The sequence below is a fragment of the Euprymna scolopes genome, chromosome 14, assembly GCF_053919585.1.
Source record: "Euprymna scolopes isolate OS-2025 chromosome 14, ASM5391958v1, whole genome shotgun sequence".
Lineage (NCBI taxonomy): Eukaryota > Metazoa > Mollusca > Cephalopoda > Sepiida > Sepiolidae > Euprymna > Euprymna scolopes.
In genome coordinates this window covers 136,313,661-136,326,777 of record NC_136495.1, presented here as the reverse complement: position 1 = coordinate 136,326,777, position 13,117 = coordinate 136,313,661, and positions in this window count along the sequence as shown.

Sequence of the window (13,117 nt, the reverse complement as noted above, 5' to 3'; positions counted from 1 at the left end):
ATTAGCACATCCATCTCGAAAAAATGAATTAAAAATTAACAACGTAACTGCCAAATACGTCATTCCTGATTGCAAAGAAGAACTGATTTTGCTTTAAATAAATTTCAGCGAACGGAATCATAGGCGCACTTACACACATACGCACCATTATGTACATTTTGGATAATAGTATATACATACATACATACATACATATATATATATATGTATATATATATATATATATATATATACATATATATATGTATACCGCCTTTGAGAGTTTACACGATCCGTCGCCTAAGTCGATTGAAAATTTCTTGAGGCGACTAAAAGTCGTAAATCACTCGCCCGCCACTCGATAAAATTTCTTTGAATAAAGAAAGAGTAAAAACTCATTTATTTTACGATCCTCAAATATGCGGTGCGTTAGAATGACCTATGTCTAATCATTTGTGATTTTTTTCATCTCTAGCTGTGAGACCGATGGAATATCGTATGGAAAATGAGTGGGGGAAGACGTGGCTGGTTACTTTTAATGCATCTAAAACCAAACTCCTATCTTTACATCATCAACGCTCTGATCCCCATCTGGCATCAATTCAAATGGATGGCTCTCGGCTAGGAGAAGCCTCATGTTTTGACAAGCTTCTGGGTTTGACCTTTACTCCTGATCTGAAATGGAACACGTACATCGGGTCTGTTGCCAAGGTCGCTGGAAAGATGGGGGGATCCTTCTACCGCTCCAGAAGATATCTCACTACTGATCCAATTCTCACTATCTATAAAAGCCAAGTACGCCCAAGGATGGAATACTGCTGCCATATCTGGGCAGGAGCAGTTAAAAACAGTCTACTCTGCCTTAACAGAGTACAAAATAGACTCCGTGGCTTAGTGGGGGATGCCCTTTCTCTACCCTGCAACCTATCTCCTACAGAAGAGACGTTGCGAGCTTGTCCTTATTTTATCGTTATTTCCATGACAGGTTCTCGTCTGAACTCAAATCTCTGGTTCCCCCTCGCCAATCCTTCACGAAAAACACCCGTCTAACTTTATCCACTGTGAAAAAAGTTCCCCACTGTTTATCTGTGCCTAAATCAGAAGGTAGATTCCATGAAAAAAGTGTATTTCTTAGAATTGCACGTCTGTGGAACTCTGTTCCGTCTGCCTGCTTACCAGCTGACTACAAACTGGATGTCTTCAAGTCCAACGTTAACACATTCCTAATGAATCGCCCCCTTAAGTAAACACTTCATTAAATCTCCGCACTAACGTACTGTACTTGCAATTACCCTTAGCCGTGAATTGCTTCCAGGCCTTGATAAGTGATGACCACCGTGCAAAAAAAAAAGAGTGGTCGCGCTAAACGTCAACAAGAGGTACAAATTTACACATTAGGCGTGTAGTCTAAATTCTGCCTTAGCTCTCTGATTTGAAATTCATTTGGAAAAAAAAAACATCTTCGACGCTACAACTACATACACTTCATGCTTACAAAAGTATAGACGAACATTTGAACGAGGAAAAAAAGCATCGTTCCGTCAAGCACGCACCGAAAATTAAATTATACAACAGGTAAGTAATCATATTTTGCTCAATTATATAAGTTCAGATATTTTCATGCTCTTTTTTGCGCAACTTTCAAAAAATCATCGATACGCCATTATTTAAAATAATGTTCTAAATTTCAGAATATTGTTCATGGGTGAATTCTTTGTTTTAATAGAAACAAAATAGCTTTCTGTTCTATATGAAAGTTTTTTGTTTTATAAGTTACAAAGAAAAATTGGCCGTTTAAATTTTAAACAATATTAAACCATGCCGATTTTCTAAGAAATCTAGTTCATGTCAGCTAAATGTTTTTTTTTTTGTTTTTTTTTAATATTGAAGATTTCGGGCCACGGAGATCTCGTATCAGCTTTGTTTCTTCGTAAACTAACATTATTTATTCCAGGGACGATAGAAATGTATCAGCATATAAACAAATCTGGACATGAATTATAAAAATGAAAACACAAAGAAATATCAAGACGGCTGATTATATATGATATAATATATCGACTTGCGTTGTAAAAAATAAAAACATAGAATTAATGGATAAAACATCTGTATTGTTTCAGTAACAAAGGTTGGTTAATCCATATAACATTAACAATACTAGGTTAATCGATATTAATTTCGCTTAAATGTTCAATGCTATATTATGCTAAATGTCCATTTTTGTTATGATCTCGCTTCGAGTTTTTTTAAAGTAATTATTGTAAGTAACTATTTCTGATTCTTTTGAGCTGCTGGGATGCTTGTGTGTTTTAGAATATTTGTCATTTAGATATTTATATTAAAATGTTTTAATTAAAAAATTAATCTCCAATATTTGTTTTGCATTCTAAAATATATTTCAAGGCTGTGAATTTACATTATGTTTTCTTTGTGTATAAAGTTATATATATTCGGTTTCTAACGGTACCATAAATAGTTTTGAATTATTTATATTTCAGTTATCAATTTGATACTACGTATCAGCATCCAAAGAAATGATTCTTATTTCTATGGAACAATAATATGAATGATGATATATAAAGAAACTGTTGTTGTATTTTAACGTTTTGATTAATATGTACTGAAATGTTTGTAGTAATAAAATAGTTGATTCACAAGAGTTAAACAAATATTTTCTTGTTAGATTATACACAGGGTAATTTCTTGAATTGTTGTAAAATTATTTACTATTATTGACTGAAACAAAGATATAGTCGGACGAGTAAAAATATTTTGGGGTAAGTAAATTTTCCCTCCAATTCGACCGACGGTCGAGTGATATTTTTTAAAACCTCAAAGGCTGTATATATATATATATATATATATATATATATATATATATATATATATATATATATATATATATATATATATATATATATATATATATATATATATATATATATATATGTAAATATATTCTACTTTAAAAATATAGTTTATATTTATGTAAAAAGATAATTAACTTTCAATTAGTTACAATGTTGCTAACGGGTATGCAAAATACATAAACCATATTATCACAATGTTATTCGAGAAACCACTTCAGTAATGCGGAAATATTGCATAGTAATTAGATATTACGTACACATACTACTACTTTCTCTATATGTACATGTTAATATGTGTAGATATGCGTAAACTATTCTGAAGCGTATATGTACATAAGTAATACTTTTGGGAACTCTTATCAATTTATTAAAAGCTCACAAAAGTATAGAAAACTGTTTAAGTATTATTTAGATATGTGTATACACTTTCTTTTGTTAAGGTCTTCAACATAAATGTTCGGATGTAAAGCAGCTGGTATCAATTGTGATAGATGGCTCTCATCTGGGTGAGCCCCCGTGTTTTGAAAACTTTCTGGGGTTGACCTTTACTCCTGATCTGAAATGGAACACGTACATCAAGTCTGTTGCCAAGGTCGCTGGAAAGATGGTGGGATCCTTCTACCGCTCCAGAAGATATCTCACTACTAATGATGGAATACTGCTGCCATATCTGGGCAGGATCTGCTAAAAACAGCCCATCCTGCCTTGACAGAGTACAAAATAGACTTCGTGGCTTAGTGGGGGATGCCCTTTTCTCTACCCTGCAACCTCTTTCCCACAGAAGAGACGTTGCGAGCCTATCCTTGTTTTATCGTTATTTCCATTGCAAGTGCTCGTCTGAACTCCAATCTCTGGTCCCCTCTCGCCAATCTTTCACGAAAAACACCCGTCTAGCCGAATCCACTGTGAAAAATTTCCGCCACTCTATATCTGTGCCTAAATCAAAACGCGGATTCCATGAACAAAGCTTCTTTCTTAGAACTGCAGGCCTGTGGAACTCTGTTCCGTCTGCCTGCTTCCCTGCGGACTACAACTTGGATGCCTTCAAGTCCAATGTTAACAAATTCCAAATGAACCGCCCCCTTAATTAAACACTTCATCAAATCTCCACACAAACGTAATGTACTTGCAATAACCCTTATCCCTGAGTGGCTTCCGGGCCTTGATAAGTGGTGATCACTCTGTATAAATATGTTTTGCTAACAATACAGTCCTGCAAATGTTTAGTAAAATATTCTTTGTATCAAGAGGAGAGAAAAAATGGGCCTGTCGATAACCAAATTCCTGTATATATATAGTTGGTCTAAAAATATTGTAATTTTCAAAGTAAACTATATATAATAAATGCCATTACTTTTGCACCAACCATATATATTGCTTCATATATATGTAGTTTTATTTTTATTTGATAAAAATGTTCTGTCGACCAATGCAATTTTAAAAATAGCAGAGCTTATGTACTTGATTTTCCAGTTGGAAATGTGACTGTAATCAACAGGATTTAAACTACAGAACAGTCAGGTGCTCAGTTCGCGTCATGAAAAACTGTACAACTTTAACCTGCTAGAGTTTTAGTATAATAATATATATCATGTACCCACGATATCACTTTATTCATGCGCGATAACCGAATACAGAAAGTTGTGTATAAACACATATTTACAGAATAAAATATGTTAAATTCGTGCTTTAGTAAGGTGACGGGTCAAACAGACAAAACCTTAAGATCAGATTTTGCATGGTGACCCTTAACATAGAGTTATATATTGTAAATGGGATAGATATCTATACAATTAATCTTAGAAATATGACATAATTACCATTCCTCCACACTCATATCTTTAATTTATCAAGTTTTCTATGATACCCTAAAATGGATTTTCGGTCAAATGGTTCCTTATAATAAACAGTATCTTGCAGATTTCGTACATATTTTATAAATTCATCTAGGTATGTGATACAGGCCATTTGAAAAAAAGTAGCTCAGAGAAAAATAAGAATAAAGAATAGAGACAACTTGGTATGTAAAAAGCAAAGGATATGAAAGAAAGGTAAAGAAATCGGGAAGGAAAACACCTCACATGCGTGTAGTTCTTTTAAGAATAATTACTCATGTAGCAAAGATATATAACATGGTATGTAACCAGCGACCTTTGAAGGATGAATAGCGTTAATCTTTCAATAATGTAGGATGAAGGAAACAGAGAATCCTGAATGAATACAATAATAATTATTATTCAAAAATTGCGATGAGTAATCTTTGAACAAACCAAAAAAAATGAGTTATAGCTAATAGTAATTCATAGTTATTTTCGATTTTTTCAGGTTTATATAATATTATAATCCTCGTATAAGGGTATAATTCGACCTAGCAATTACAGGGCGACAAAAAAGGGGACCCACCTCTTATTAGGCCACATTTCTTAATTTTTTTTGTTCGAATGAAATGAAACTTTGGTCATAACTATTTAATATATTCAAAATATCACATCAAAACACTAGGGTATTTTGCCTTTTTTTTTCTCCGTTCTACAGCAGATGTTCTATATGGTCTCAATTTAGCTTTAATTTTTTTTGGGGGGGGCACCCTGTAATTACCTATTTTAATCACTTAACTGATTAAATAAGTCCATCTTCATGTATATTCGCTTCATATGCCGCTGTCAATTTTCAAATCCCCTTATCTGGCAATGTACCAGACTGAATAAACGTACTTTCAATGTAACCGACTACGAGACTAACAATCGGATAAATTTGTTACCATACCGGTCAAGTGCTGACATTAGGATAAGTAAGCTTCTGGAGAATATTCCAAAATTTAACTATTCGCACGTCACATTGAAACGTCTCTACCTCCCGTGAGCTATACAATTATTATAATTATAAATGCCACTTCTAGCCATGTGAATCAAAACGCCCGTATATTGGATCATTGCTGTGGTGTGATCTTGAAGTTATAAGTGACTTGTCATGACATGCTCTATCTAAGTGAATAGTCGCATAAGTACATCGTAATATTATATTCTCTTCCATGATTGACGTGCTCGATTGAGGCGTCAGCAACGCTTATGTCAACGCTGCTGAGTTCAATTCTTTTGAATGGCGTGTTAAAAGTTGATCTGATGATCAAATGCTGGCTGATATTTAGTATTTCAATCAACGCTGCACACGCAAGTTTATGGCTTCACTTTTTTCAGATATTGCGCATTATCTAGAGCGCGCATTAATGCAGAAATTTTTAACTGTCAACGATTAAATATAATGTGCAATATTTGGGACAGTTTTCTAAGTCGAATAAGACAGTTAAACATTTCTAAAATTAGATAGTTACTAAGTATGCCATAATGTTATATGTAAATACTACATTCGGTTATAGTTTATTCCATTTGTAATACATATTTTTAATCTTTTATAATTTTTAAAACGGAAGAAATGCTTTTATCTAAATCTTTCATTCTGTATTTCCCAGTTTACAAATACTGTTATTGAACAGTAATATATGAAAACTATTACACTGATCCATATCGCCATTAAACTCAGGTCCGGTTAAGCATGAATGATGTTGCATTCATAGTGTACTATGAGACACCGATCTAAATAGGGATAGTATCAACAAATAATATTCGGTATTTTGTGAAACGGGTAGATTTCTATGAAAGTTGTAATACTTCCAATATCGTAATTTTTTTCTAAGAAAGTATTTTGTTAAATATAATTTCGTCGACGTTACTAAATACAGTAAAACCGTTACGGATTATTCTCCATTCTCCAAAAAGCCCCCTGGAAAGTGTCTTCTTATACACTTGATATGTCAATTTGACCATCGCGCGTCATTTACGAACAATAAGTGCAAGAGATATAGATAAGGCCAGTTATGTGAACATACACGAACTCACACACACACACATACACGCACATATATATATACATATATATATATATATATGGATATACATAAGTAAATATATACATAAATAGACATATATATATATATATATATATATATATATATATATGTATACATATATACGAATCTTATTACCAATTTTCCCAGTGTCTGTCTGTCTGCGTGTGCGTGTGTGAGGCGGTGTATCTAAGCGTACAGGCAACCAACCCAGGCCAGTAAGAGACTGATATAACAAAGCGGATGTTTTATTTATATCACTGTTTGGTGTATGACAATGCGACGGAATGCAAAAAAATAGCAATTTACTAAACAACGTTTTAGGGATATTTTTCAGGTTCAATGACTCGAGTTACCAAAGCAGTGGGCACTTGGGTTCTTGTGTATATATATATATATATATATATATATATATATATATATATATATATATATATAGAGAGAGAGAGAGAGAGAGAGAGAGAGAGAGAGATGAATTTTCATATATAAATATATTATATAGGAATATATATGCATACATATGTATATATATATATATATATATATATAAATGAATCTATATGTATAAATGTATATAAATGGTTGTTTGTGTATATGTAAATATATATGTATATATATATATATATGCACCTGTGTATATATGTGCGGTATATATATATATATATATATATATATATATATATATATATATATATGTACATCTATATATATATATATATGAGTGTATAAATGTATGTATGCTTACATACATATATACATATATATAAATAGATATACACAAATGCATATATATATATATAATATAATATATATATATATATATATATATATATATATATATATATATATATATATATATATATATATATATATATATATATATATATATATAAATAATTGATTCCTGGAAATTTTACAGATGGTGGCCGTCACACTGAGTTCGCTCAATTTCGTTGAAAATTACAATTGAATTTACCAAAATGATCCAATATGGTAAAATTAAAGTAAATTATAAGTATTAAAGAATTAATATTTATAAAATTATCTCAGCCAGATATAAAAGCTCGATAATACAAAATAGGCAATAGAGCGTATAATATGAGCAAACAGTTAATGAAATATGTTAAAAACACTTTGAAATGAGTTAAAAACATATTTAATCTGAAAAAGGAACACTAGATAAATGGATAGCCCTTAATCCGCGGAGTTTCAAAGAAATACTCTCATTCTCATCAGAGGGTTGGAATCAGCAAAATCTGGGATCGGATTTTGCATGCAGAAGTATTTGAGTTAAGCAGAGGGGATATGGTAAAGAAAAGATAAAAAATCCAGTGACGGTAAAGTCCAAATGTAAAACTTCAAGAAAGTTAAAAGAATGTCCATTTGTACAAGTAAAATCCAAGGAAATGCCGTAATTGGAAGAAGATGGTCCATAATAATCCAAATTCCAATTACGGGATTTCCTTGGATTTTACTTGTACAAATGGAAATTCTTTTAACTTTCTTTAAGTTTTACATTTGGATGTTACCGTCACTGGATTTTCTATCTTCAACCAGACTGTCCATTAATGTGTAATCGCCTTTTTCTTTACCATTTTCCCTCTGCTTAACTTATTTTGTTTACAAGTAAGATCTTTGATTTATTTGTTGTTTCATCAAATACTTCTGCATGCAAAATCCGATCCCGACTTTTGCAAATTCCTACCCTCTGATGAGAAGGAGGGTATTTATTCGAACCTCCGCGGATTAAGGACTCTCCATTTATCTAGTGTTTCCTTTTCAGATTAAATATGTTTTTCACTCATTTCAAAGTGCTTTTTAACATATTTTATTAACTGTTTACTCATATATATATATATATATATATATATATATATATATATATATATATATATATATATATATATATATATATGGTAAACATGGTCTGAGGTTCTATTCCTGCATACAGTTGTACAACGCTGACGAGAAGTAACGACCTCGAAACACACGTGTACGTAAATGACTGTTTTAAAAATAATAAATAAATAAAAATGTTATATACGCCCAAACAACTGAAAAGGGCGACTTTCTAAGTAAATAAAAATATGAGCTTCGAGGCGGAGCCACTATTAACCGTATGTCTCGCTTGAAACACAACAATAACATTTATATATATATATATATATATATACGTATAGATTTTGTTATTGTTGTTTTTTCAAGCGATACATAGGGTTAATATTGGCTCCACGTTGGAGCTCATTTTTGATTTACGTAGAAAGTCGCCCTTTTTAATTTGGACGTATATAACATGTTTATTTATTTATTAATTTTAAAACAGTAATCTACGTACACGCGTGTTTCAAGGTCATTACCTCTCGTCAGCGTAGTTAACCTGTTTCTAGAGATCGAACCTCAGACCATGTTTACCATAGTCCGGTGCCTTAACCGTTAGGCCATAATCCCTAGATTTATTATTCTGTTTATTTTTATCGCTTATAAATTTAGATTTTGTTATTGTCGTTTTTTCAAGCGATACGTACGGTTAATATTGGCTCGGCCTCGGAGCTCATTTTTTTATTTACTTAGAAAGTCGCCCTTTTAAATTTGGACGTATATAACCTTTTTTTATTTATTATTTTTAAAACAGTAATCTACGTACACGCGTGTTTCATTGCCTCTCGTCAGCGTAGTTCAACTGTTTCTAGGGACCATAAAATAAAGATAACACGTTCCATCAATAATATTAGAATTAATTTCACAATTAGCTAATAAACATTAGTATATTCTAAATTTTATGTCAATCCTCTTTCTAAGGGTAATATAGATACGTATAAAATTAATAATAATTAGCACCTCATGGGCAGTACATATAACTTGAGTTGACAGAACAAATACAATTTAAATTGACAATGAGGTTTGAGGTTAAACTAGGAAAAATTCTGAAAAAAAACAGATTTATTCAATTTACGTATTTGGCCCATCTCTTTATTTTAGTTTATTTTGGTTTTTGTTGTTATATCCATATTCTTATTCCTCCTCCTTTCTCCCCCCCCCCGAACCAAGTCCCTATATCTTATACACGACCTAACCTCAATTAAGCGACCGGTTAAACTTCATGATTCTTAGATTCTACTTGAAGAGATATCTATTTTTATTTTTATAGAGATGTCTGTATGTTTAAGTGTGTGTATATATGTATATGTGTGTATATATATGTGTATGTATGTATGTGTGTAAGTTGTATCTGTATATATATAACATATGTATATTGTGTGTAAGTGTTGAGTTTGTATATGTGTGTTCATGTGTATATTAGGATGAATAGGCACAAATGTCTCACCCCACCTCCTACCACTTACCATTACCTACTCTCCCTAACACTTCGCCACACTAAATATAATACAAGCTTCTAATGAAAATACTTCCACCAGACTTTGAAATTATTTTCGGCTGGACCCAAAACAAATTTAAAAAAGCACTTGCCCGATTCGGATATGTACACAACTTTGCGGATTACCCAGGATATAACTTGGAAACTAGTACCAAACGGATGTAAAGAACGTATAATATGGATTTTACCAAACAAGTTGGATCAACAAAAACATTCATATCCTTTTTCTACAAATACTCCTGCTACAGGACTTCTGATAAATGTATTATTTTCACTTTGACTTTCCATGTCTCACTGACTTTAGCAATTAGGGTGCATACCTTTATAACTAGTTGCTAATATTTTCACTCCTCTGATGAGATGGTAGACATCGAAACCCTATAGGTTAAGGAGATACACTTTCTAAAACATTCTTTGTCTTGCTTAGAATAATAAAAATTCTTTGATATGAAACTCAACCAATTCATTTCATTAAATGAGAGTTTTTTGAAATTCATTGAATTACAATTTAATATATATATATATATATATATATATACATATATATATATATATACATATATGTATATATATATATATATATATATATACTCACATGGTGAGGCAGAGCAATATGCCTTTTTGAATCATCAATTAAACCACTATAAGTAAGTTTCTCTGACCCATCACGTATATATGGAAACATTCACTTTATGACTGATTTCTTAGTATCATCTAAAGTACGTCTCTTCAATATCTTATTTTCCTTTAACTTAACTGCATTTCAACAAATATTCTATTACTTGGAATCAAATAATTGCTAAGATATTCTCTGGTTTATCTCACTATGTTTATTGGTTATTACCGATATATAAGCACATCAGTTATCCCCCACAATTAACAACAGCGGGCTTATACTACGCATTTCATTCTTAATGTAGTGTAATAAAAGTGTTGAGAATATTCTAAAAAGTATAGTTTTTAGAACATTAGAATATATTTTAACTTTAAGTGCAATATAATTTAAATATATATTTAATTGTATTTTTAGTTTTATGGTTTTCCAAAATGATCGGCTTTTTTCGATAAGGACGAATATTAATACAAAACCCTGAGCAGATCTTATTATAACGCAGACACTTTTATCTCATAAAATATTGTCATAGAACCATCTGTATTCGATTGGTCACTTATCGTGTAATACAAAACACTGAAAGAATAATCATAACATCAAGGGACAAGGAAACAAATCAATAAAACAGTAAACAGATAGACAAAGGATAAGCCAAGTAAAGAAAAGATGAGACACAACTGCATGGAAAATTCATACGGATGACAAAATATGAAAATAAGGAAAACACCTGTCATTGATGGGTAAATAACACATAGGTCAAGAAAGTGAATTCCTAATTACTGCAGTATAATACAGCTCGATGAAAACCAACCACATCGAAGCAAAGATCGACAAAACTCGAGGAACAGCATACATGGATAAAGAAACAAGAGAATAAACGATATAATAAATGAATGCAGCAAACTGGGCAAAACGAATACAAGAGCATACACGACCAAGTTGGAAGGGTAGTACACTGGGAATTATGCAAACAACTGCATGTGGAACGCGCAGACAAGTGGTGCAAACATAAGCCGGCAACAATACTTGAACATGAGAATCACAAAGTCATATTGGACATGGACATACAAACTGATAAACCTATCCAAGCAAGAAGACCGGATGGCATAATGATTAACAAGCAAGAAAAATATGTAAAATCGTAGACTTTGCTGTTCCAGCTGACCACAGGTTGCATATCAAAGAAAAGGAGAAACCGAGCAAATGCACAGAGCTAACCAGAGAGCTGAAAGGGATAGAAACGACGAAGGAAATCAAAGTATTACCTTTAATAGTAGGAGCACTAGGAACAATACCAAACAACTTTTAAATGAGAATGGGAGAAATTGGAATCAAAGTAATGACTGGAAAAACACAACGAACAACTATCATGAAAACAGTTGAAATATTAAGAAAACGCATTGAATATTGAAACTAATAGACAGGAGCAACAAGTGCATGCCAAATGTTGCAAATGCAAAACATGAAACACTGCATGGGACAGAAACACTGACACCACTATCTATAGGTTGTCTAACCCAACCCTAATCCCATTGCCACATCACATCCACCCGCCAAAAAATAACGAGACCAAATAACCAAATAGTCGAGGAGGAGGGAAAGACGAATGAACTGACCGGATCTCAGCCAAATAAGTGCAAAGAGAACTGGGACCTTGGGGAGGCTTAGTGCCACTCAATTCCCACTAAAGACAATTAGATGCTGCCAAAGAGAAATTAATGATATGCATGTGTTAACATGATACAAATTTATATGCTAATATTATCGAAATGTATTGAAAGAGGAGAAGACTACTAGAAACCTGGGGAGACATGTTTTCACTCATCTTTCATGGAAAACCACAGGCTGTTTTCAGGGGAGGATTTCTGAAGATCTGTGTGAAATGTCCGTGTGAGACAACAACAGCAACAACAACAACAACAACAACAACAATAATAAAAATAAAAATAATAATAATAATAATAATAATAATAATAATAATAATAATAATAATAATAATAATAATAATATAAATGCCCAACTTCCAAAAACGAGGAACATTTCTGATATAATCGGTATTTCTTCATACGACTCCTTGGCATGTATATTTTTATCTGCCACGCGCAAGTAGGCGATAAGGTAGGTTAAAATATGTTACCCGACTATACAATCTGTCAAACCATACGCATAACTTAATGATGTCTAGAAAGAAATTATATGTAAAAGAATAGAACACTGTAAATACATATAGTTTATTGACATTATTTCAATATATTTTCTCATTCTTATTTCCTGAAACTCATTTACTATTTCTCGTATTGGATTTTATGTCACCACGGTGTTATCATTTAGTCACGTAATTGCCATTTAATTGTACATAGATTTCTCTCAGATTT